This window comes from Gobius niger (genome assembly GCF_951799975.1).
Source record: "Gobius niger genome assembly, chromosome: 22".
Classification (NCBI taxonomy): domain Eukaryota; kingdom Metazoa; phylum Chordata; class Actinopteri; order Gobiiformes; family Gobiidae; genus Gobius; species Gobius niger.
The window spans coordinates 8,205,741-8,215,814 of NC_136873.1; positions in this window are offsets into that span (position 1 = coordinate 8,205,741).

The window sequence follows — 10,074 nt, forward strand, 5'->3', positions numbered from 1 at the left end:
AGCTGCAGCTTGTCCACCACATCCTGGAGTCTGGTCACATTCTTCTTGTCCTCTTCAGTCTGTAAAAGAAACAACAAACATGTGTCACAATAAATAAATACCTTATTCTCACACCACAGACCTGATTATCGACATTAATTGGAAGTTAATGTATCACTCAAGAAAACATACCTTCCTTGGGCTACCAAGTTATACAATTATGGAGAGAAACTTACAACCATTAACTAATACTATAAAAGAAGATCTCAAGAGATGGTCAGCCTCGCCATTGTCTCTGTGGGGCAGAGCTGAAACAATCAAGATGAATATTCTCCTAAGAATCCTCTCACCTTTCTCCTCTGTGCCTTTTGACATACCTATGTCTTGGTTTGATGATGATAAGAAAATGTTTTGTTCCTTTTTATGGAAAGAGAAAACCCCAAAATAAGCTTAAAGAAATTATCTTTGCAAAGAGACCAAGGAGGTCTCGGTATCCCAGATATCTTTAATTATTATATTGCATTCAATGCTAGATATTGTCTGATTTGGGGCTACAAGAAGGCACGGGAGGACGGAAGTTGGGATTAGCTGGAGGAACAATTGAAAGAAAATAATGTATCCTCTCCAGATGAGAGCTGGTGTCCTGCTCCTTCTTCAGCTCCTCAGCCATCATGGCGGCCTGAAATGTTTTCACAGTAAGTTCATTCTGCCATAAACATGGACATGTGAGCTCACATCAGTGATGGCCTTTTTGGTTTTCTCTTCAGCAGTTCTTGCTTCCTGAACTGAGTCATCCACTTCACCCTAAACCTGGACCAGATCAGACTCCAGCTTCTTCTTGGTCTTCAGAAGACTAGTGTTCTGTTAGAATAATAACATTTCGAGGCTCCAACCACTGAGTACAGAAGACGACTCGAATACCTTCATTGAAAACATAAAAAGAAAGAATAAACAATTAGTTTGTTCATTTTGGTTTATTTGGGCAGCAAAGTCCTTGATAGAGAAATTGAATAAGTACTAGTAGAACAAGGGAGCAGGCGGAAGATGACTTCCAAATGCCTTCCCACCTACACAACCGCACCACGACGCAGAACAACCCAGAGTAGGTCTTTTGAGTGAGAATAAGATGAGCATTGTACTGACATTTATTTGTCTATCTGTCCTCAAATAGATCCGTGATGCAGAGCACTCTGTGAGGATAAGCTCGACACATACATGGTGATAGTGCTATTGATCTAGAGTAACTACCAAAAGCTTCATAATTATTCAGAGTGGCCACTGGCTACTGGCTACACTCCTCTACCCCTCTCTGCCCCTACTGTCCGCTCCATTCCTAACATACGCCCCCAGTGCCATCATAGATTTACCACCATTCGTGCTGCCAGTTGCTCTGCCTCCCTTCCAAGTTGTAAATGGCAGGCTGCGTCTGAATTGCTCAAATGATAGCTCCTATGTCCTGATCCTAGTTCCTGATCCTTAACCTTTCATGGGATCAACTGTTAGACCCCTATGCAGTTAGGAACTAGAGCTTTAGAGATATTTGCCCAATCCAGCCATCCTTACCCAGGACGGATAACACAGGGGAAGTGACATCACCAACAGCTGTTTCAGAAAAAACTATATTACCCATATAGTATTGCCGGGTTTCAGGTGACATCACAGTGTTCTGAAGGCCTATAAAATATTAAATATTTAATGAGGTGGGGGGCAGGTAAAATAATTTTGTTTTTGAGATTTGTGGTGTTGAACAGAGAGATCATGGACCCAGTGATTGAGATTAATGATTTTTTTTGTAATTTATACGCTTTCTATTTAGATGCTCGTGAGGTCATGAACACACAGTGAGGTCATTAACACAGTGTTAATTCGATGCAGTGGCTTATGGGTTGGCACATATCTCATTGCCAACAAACATTAAATGTAACATAATATTTTCTGTTAAGTACACCCTGCCCTGCTTCGTCTTGTATGTGACTTCACCTTTTTCACGTGAAATGTGTGTTTTTTGTTGTCTTTTTGTTAAAAAAAAATACTAATAGAAAAGTGGGGGATGCATAAGTATTCATACAGCATTTTTCTGAGTGCATTAAATAATATACTTACTTATAATATGCCTTTATAACATTCCTAATGACTGCAGAATGTTCACACCTTGCCCTAACCATTAAATAGAGGCCACCTGTGTGTAATCTACTCAGTATACTTACAGCTGTTCTGTGAGGGCCTCAGAGCTGTGGTCGGAGTGTATTGGTCACTAAACAACATCATGAAGGTCAAGGAGCACCAGAGAGGTCAGGGATAAAGCTGTGGAGAAGTTTAAAGCAGCGTTAAGTTAAACAAAGATTTCCCAAGATTTGACCATCTCACGGAGCACTGTTCAATCCAACAATCAGAAATGGAAAGAGCATAGCACCACTGCCAACTTACCAAGACACGGCCGTGGCCCAGTCAAAGTCCTGACCTAAATCCTTTTGAAAATCTGTGGAAAAATCTGAAAACTGCTGTTCACAAACGCTCTCCTTCAAATGTGACAGAGCTTGTGTTGTTTTGTAAAGAGGAATGGGCTAAAATGTCAGTTTCTACATTTGTTAATCTTGTAGAGTCAAACCCCAGAAGACTTCCTGCTGTTTTTGCAGTTGCCACAAAGTATTCATTCATGCTGTATGAATACTTATGCACGCCACACTTTTCGTTATTTTTTGAAAAATAACAGAATCATGTATCATTTTGCTTTCACTTCACAGTTGTCTGATACTTGTGTCTGAACGTTCAGTAAAAAAATCAAAATAAAATCTTTGTGTTTATGGTTGTAAACATGACAAAATCTGCAAACGTTAAAGGTGTATTAATACTTTCGAGAGGCTCTGTAATTTCACTGTTGTGCCCCTTCTAAAACTGTAAATACAGAGCCTGGAAATCCTTTACTTTTTGTGTGTGGGCAGTTTACATTTGTATGTCTTTCACCATTTTAAAAACAAAGGGTTCATAGTGTAAGTCCTTGTGTGAACAGTCCATATTTGCAAACTGAACAAATTCTTGCAGGGTAATCAGGAGAGTCGGGACGTTTCCCAGTGTGCCGCTCGATCATAGTGCTTTTGCATAGTCAGAACAAAATAATGAGTCAATAACTGAATTAAGACTCAAAGTTATGCCATTCCAGGCCAAAAGGCTTTAACTGGAGGCGCCTGGGCTGCTGTTCCAGATATAAATTTAGTAACACAAGCATAATTGTCAGCTAAATAACGACTGATGTATCAAAATGATAAAATAATTTCGCATCATTAACATTAAACTAACTCAGAGGGGTGTTTAAGGGTGTTTAAGTGGAACACCCTGCACGTACCAGAGGGTTGTCAAACTGTAAATGCCAAAAACAATAGCAACTGTTTGTGTCATGTTTTTTATAGTACGGTAAAAATCACATTGGACCAATAACAATCCCCCACGTAATCAGTCGATGACAATAAATGTTCATTAAAACTGGGTTTTTTGTTCTTTCCAGTCGCCACACTCCAGATCAGGGGTCACTAAGTTTATTAGAGCTATTTTTAAAGCATTAAGTCATTTAAGGGCAACCAGTTAAAAATACATCCCGAAGACTTAAAGTCAAACTGTTTAATTATAGACTATGAAGCATAATCTAAGACAAATTCATGCTTTTGAACAAGCACTAAGTCTCAAGAACTTAAATAGCTATATTTTTAACATCAAGATGTAAGCAATTGTACTGTTTTATTTATAGAAAACGTCTAAGGGCGACTGGAGAAGCCCCGAAGGGAATCTGGTTGAACGGTTGGTGACCCGTGCTCAAGTTAAACATGCCGTGGGTAAGAGCTTGGGTCAAGATTCTTAATGAACCGGTCAATTCTACAACTTCTCCTTCAGTTTCACACGAGGCTTCTCTACCCTATCTTTTGACAACTTTACAATTGAGCTACATCTCTGCATCATCCACCACAAAGTGTACGCTTATCTATCAAACTATTCCACCTCTGCGTCTGCGCTCATGACGGCTTTAACACAAGTCGTAAATAGTTAAATGGTGGCTTGTTTATTTTACTTTTAGTAGTAAACAAATGTCATTGTGCAGTGTACTCACCTTCAGGAGCCTGTCAGTCCTCCCACAAAAGCAGAGCGGCTTCTTTTATAGAAGGGGGAGGGAGTGTGTGGTCAGCACCGTCTCTCTGTTCGGTTATAAACTTTCATCATCCTGTCATTCATTGTGTCGCACTGTTCTTTTGTTTTACTACGACTCTCCCTTCACACACTAGACATTTAGATGAGAACACAGAATTATACAGCTGTGCCTAAAAGTTTAATTACTCTGGCAGAATTCTAGATTTGTCAACAATTTTTCAAAGAATATGAAAGATAACACAATTCACTCATAGCCATTTGTGGTGAAACAACTGACTTTCCTATTTTGAAATTATAATGAAAAAAAAAAGTACCACAATGACCCTGATTTAGTTTACATACCCCAGTCTAATACTGTGAATTGCCCCTTTTAACATCAATGAAGCTCTGAGTCTTTTGTGGTCGTTGTGGTGAAGGTTCTGTTTATAATCTAATGGTAAAGCGGTCCTTTCTTCTTGGCAAAAAGCCTCCAGTTCCTGTAAATTCCAGGGCTGTTTTGCATGAACTGCACATTTGAGCTCTCCCCACAGTGGTTCAATGATATTGAGGTCAGGAGACTGAGATGGCACTAACGGACCTTCACTTTATTCTGCTGGAGCCACATCAGCGAAACACCTCCATATTTCACTGTATGTATGGGCACTTTTAATCATAGGCCTTGTCAACAAAAAATTGCGGTCATTTTGATTTAAAAATAGCAAACTCAAAAACTTGTTTGACCATAAATGGTTTCACATAACCACTAACTATGAGTGAAAAACACACAGTTTTAGATTTGGTATTGTTTACTTCTATTATAGCCATCAACCACCAACCCATTGTTAAATATTAGACGGGTTGAGACGCCAGGGGACATGACAATTTTATCATTACGTTATTTCGCAATACTTTGCAAAAGTTTTGCGAATTATCCATCCATTTCCTTCCAGGGCCGGGTCGCAGAGGCAGCAGTCTCAGCAGAGATGCCCAGACTTCACGCACACCTGCTCCAGCTGTTCTGAGGGGACCCCAAGGTGACACCAGGCCAGCTCGGAGTCATAGTCCCTCCAGCGTGTCCTGGGTCCTCCACGAGGCCTTGTCCCAATAGGACATGCCTGGAACACCTCCCACGAGAGGCGACCAGGAGGCATCCGGAACAGATGCCCTTGCCACCTCACACATGCGAAATAATGCAACAGTTTTGCAATGAAACACAATAATTATTACAAAATAACGCACGTACGAGGTCTTGGAGGATGTCGCAGAGTCATGGGAGGCGATCTTGGGGCAGAGAATTGTTACAGGATTTCAGATTTGCACAGCCAGGCCCGAGATCAGGACAGAGGGTCACTCCCCTACGAGCTGACAAAACTGGCCTGAATATACGATCATATCCACCAACCCCAGGGTGAATTTTGTCGCTTGTCCCCAAACAGCTGCGTGCACCTTTTGCGCATCTTCCCCACTCTGCAGCAGCGCTGGCACCAGCGCGTGGCAAAGCACCAGGTTTAGGTGGCTAAATGGCACAGGGGGCACTCAAGGCGTAAGGAATACGTAACCAGAATGATGTAGTTGTGTGCACGGTTCTGGACAGCAGGGATACCGGTGGATGTACGCCAAGTGCAGAGAAAATGGTTTAGGCGTGAGAAAGTAAGGCGTGCATAATCCTTACAGTGTGTCCAGAAAGCCAACCAGGAGACTTCAAAGAAGAAACTACTTTTTAAGGAGACTTAACTTTATCTGGCATATTGACTCTTACGACAAGTTGAAGAATTCATAAATTCACCATTTACAGTAGTATAGATTTGTAATCCCCGGGCCAAAAGAGCGCACAATGATCCAGAGGCAATGGGTGGTGCGCGCTGGGAGATGGTGGTTTTCGTACTCAGACAGGCCAAACTTGAAGAGTAGCCAACACTTCTTGACGGGATGGGTAGAAGTGCTGGAGCATTTCGGGGTGGTCCTGGTGCCTCTGCGTGCTGGTACCTCTGACACTTGGCGCTGCTGCTGTGGGTAAGATGTGTAAAGACGCACCGCCTTTACGCAGGTATTTGGGGACAAGTGAAAACATTCACCTCCAGGTGGGTGGATAGTTTATATATTCAGGCCACTTTTGTACAGAGACTGACTGATATGGATCCCATTAGCAGAGAGCATTAAGCAGTCAGCGTGTCTTTCTGAGACGCCATTGTAATATTATGATTATGCACAGAGTTTAAAAGAACAATTTGATTGAATATAAAAACAGGCATTCTGACTGATAGGCTGTCATATATTAAGGTACCCAAAGTGACTTGTGTTCTTTGACTTAGATTGAGCCATTACAGAGTAGAATACATGTGCTCTCTATTAGTTTTAATTGAGCGTCCAAGGACCAGTCTTGCTGCCTTGTTCTGAATTACTTGGCTAGATCTTTCTGAGCAGCAGAGGATCACACTTCCGTGAAGGTTCGTGAGGTAAAAGCAGTTCTAAAAGAAGTGTTTCTCTCTGTCACGGAAAACTACTTTCAGCCACCTGTCAGCCAATGAGAAAGCACTATTCTAAGGCCCGCCTCCCTATCGGCTTTTTAGCAAAAACACACACACACATATATACTAGCTGAGACCCGGCCTTCGGCCGGGCCTCGCTAGTCTCCACATGTGATATTGTGAGATTATGAGTTATAACAAAGAAATGTCCAACCCGTCACACAGTTCAGCTGTAGACCAGTGGTTCCCAACCCAGTCCAAAAACTATGGCCACTACAAATGTGTAAAAGAATGAAGGCTAAGAAAAATTTCAAACAAACTGCAATTGGAGTGTTTGATGCACCCGTGCTCCTTTCTTATAAACTACAACGACAATATGTTCGCTGAACTCGGGGAACAGGATTCAAGAGACAGTGGGATAATTATTGATAAATATTAGGGGTTCAGCTCTAACGGTTTAGTTCACGGTGCAGGACCCGTGGTTTGGTGCATCACGGTAGTTTACAATCAAAAAATAATAAGTTGGTTTTGAAATGAAATAGCCTAATGATCGTTGTTAGACAGTATTTATAACCTTACAATGAAATTGGCAATGCTTTCAAAGCTGCTTTAGAATAAAATGTACCTCTGGGCTCACAATACGTGAAAGCAAAGTAAAAAACAAATGGTCCAGCAGCAACGTAAAAAAAAAAGAAAAAAACTACGCAGTGCAGGCCATGCGCTCGTTAAGTTGTAGTTTCATTTTTGCTTTCACTCACACGGAGGATAAATCAGTCGGAGCAGCGGCGGGTTTGGATGCGCGCGCACACATACATACACACACGCACGAACACACACGCGCGCACACACACACACATCGCCCTGTTTGGATGCGCGCACACGCACGGCAGTCAGATCTCGAGCACTCGCGTTTTTGTGACGGCGGGTTGTCCTCGGACAGCAGCACCGCGGTCCATAGGGACCCGCGGCCAATGCCCGCGGGCGGTGGGACCGTCACGTGGGGGCCGGCCGCGGATGCAATAATAATAATAAGAGTAATAATGCATTATAGCGCTTTTCCAAACGCTCAAAGTAGCCTAACAATTTGGTGCATTATTCATGGACAGGCAACCAGGCTGCGCACATCAGACCCCAACACCAACCACGCACACACTCAGTACTGTCGCCAGGCTTCCTGGTGTTCCCAAACGGTCTCCCATCCCAGTTCTAACCAGGCACTTCCCTGCTTAGCTTCAAAATCGATATGGGAAATAAACATGGCGGCGCCCAGACGGCGGCCATTGAGATAGCGTTTTCTATAATAGATGTATATATATATATATATATATATATATATATAATATTTTCTTTTCTTTTTTACTTAAGTGACTTTTTTATTTAATATTTTTATTATTCATGTTTAGCATTTAAAGTTTTTCTATTTTGTTATTGTCTATTTTTATGTTGGAATGAAAAAAATATCTTATGAAATTCACCCAAAATATATTATATATATTTTTTTTATTTGAGTTCCTTTAAAAGTAATTTTAATAGTTTTGTCTCGAATCTGATTCCATAGATATCCCAGTGATTCAACTACCGGACTACGTGTGCGGTTATACGAAAAACAATGCACGTCGTAATTAATTTAACATTATTGCTATGGGAACGGAAGACAACAGTTTTTTGTTTTTTTGTGCTGTATGGTCAGCCATTTCATTGGTCAGTTCTAAAGATGCATTTTATAGTCGATAGTGATTGGCTGTTGCTTCGTAAGGGGGTGTGTCCTTGAACTCGAGGGACGTGTTCCTTGAAAGTTCGGGGAGACATCTTGGCTGGAGGCGTTTTCCTCCCGGAGCAGTGGACGTTAGTGACGTTAGTGACGTTCACGAACCTCGGCGACCCGGAGCGGGAGGCTCGTAGACGCCGACTAGCACTCGTGAGTCGCCTTCACCGAGGCGGGAAGGTTCGTGAGTCAGAATCGTTCGTGGGACCGGAGGAGCCATGGGGACCGCTGTGTGGACGGACGTTAGCGAGGCAGAAGCAACCGCGGGCTAACGTTGAGCTACCGTTACCGCTCCATTTCAACGCACTCAAGCCACCGGACCACGGAGATCGAAGTGTCTGAACCTATGAGAGGGTTCGACCTCCTGAGCGGTTAGCACGAGTAAAACAAGGCCTGCAACGAGGGTGCTTTGACTCCGGTCGGACCGTCGGGGAGCTCCGGAGCCGTGAGTACTGTGTGTGTGAGTGAGTGAGTGAGTGACCCCACGACCGTTAATGTACAGCTCAGACCGTGTGTGTGCGCGTGTGAGAGAGTTCGCGCCTTTTGTCTGTTCCTATTTTTTCATTTGTAAATGTAGTTTGTTGGTACAAAGGGCCTGGGTACATATGCAGTTGTATCCACACACTACGCGCTCACGTAGGCCTGATGTGTGACCCAGGCGGCAGGTTTTTCATTTTATTTTCACCTGTGGCTAGTCTAGTTGAGACACTTGTTCTGGTTTATTATTAGTTCTTTTTCTGGTTAAATTTCGTTTACTTGATGGCATTTTTTTTTTGTGGCGGTGATGATTGTGAGGTGACCCACGGTGTGCGTCCAGTGACTGCGGTATGGCGGTAATACGGTTACCCCAGGCCTAATTAGTTGTCGATTAAAGAAGGGGTATTATGCAAAATCGACTTTTTCAAGCTTTACATCATGTTATTATGCCATTCCCTCATTAAAAACATGCCTAAGTGTTGCCTTGGCACATTCACGTATTTTTGAGTAATCTAAAAACTCTGATGGCAGCCATTTTAGGGATAGGTTTGCCTGAGTCCTCCTCGGAGACGCCTCCGAGCTTTCGTCACCAGCCGAGTATCCAACCACTGCTCCTCAGCAGAACCCCCTCCCCGCAGTGTGTAGCCCTAAGATGTAAACAGAGTCATCATGGAGGATTAGCTTCATGTGTTGTGAACCGGAGCCACAGCAGACTTTTACAAAGACACACATCAGTGTTTCTGTTACCTAAACACCCAGGATTAAAACCGGTGACAAGAACACTTCAGTGTCTGGTTCTGCGCTGGGCCTTGATGATGCACAGAGCCTCCGGAGAAAGCTAATGCTAAGCTAAACCTCGAGTCATCACATGAAAACGAGAAATATGCACGAATAAAGTCAATAAAACCACCACACACATAAAGAACCGTTTAACAATGATCACACACGGAGCCTGGCTTGTTGATTTGGAAGTTTATTGCTCACATTTCATCTACAATGGGTCATAGACGAGTGGTTTCTCCCGGAGCTAAGGCACTATTAGCCGCGACAAGCTAACAACCTTCACCTTCACAACATTCATTGAAAACAGGCAGCATATTATGCACAAATAACGTCAATAAAGCAGCAACTACTCGAAGCAGCCTTTACGATGATCACACAATGAGCCTGGCTTTACACATTTGTGGTTTATTGCTGACTTTTCATCAACAATGAGCTGTAGTCGATTATAACAAGCTAACGGGTAACCTCGAAAAACCATTGTCCACC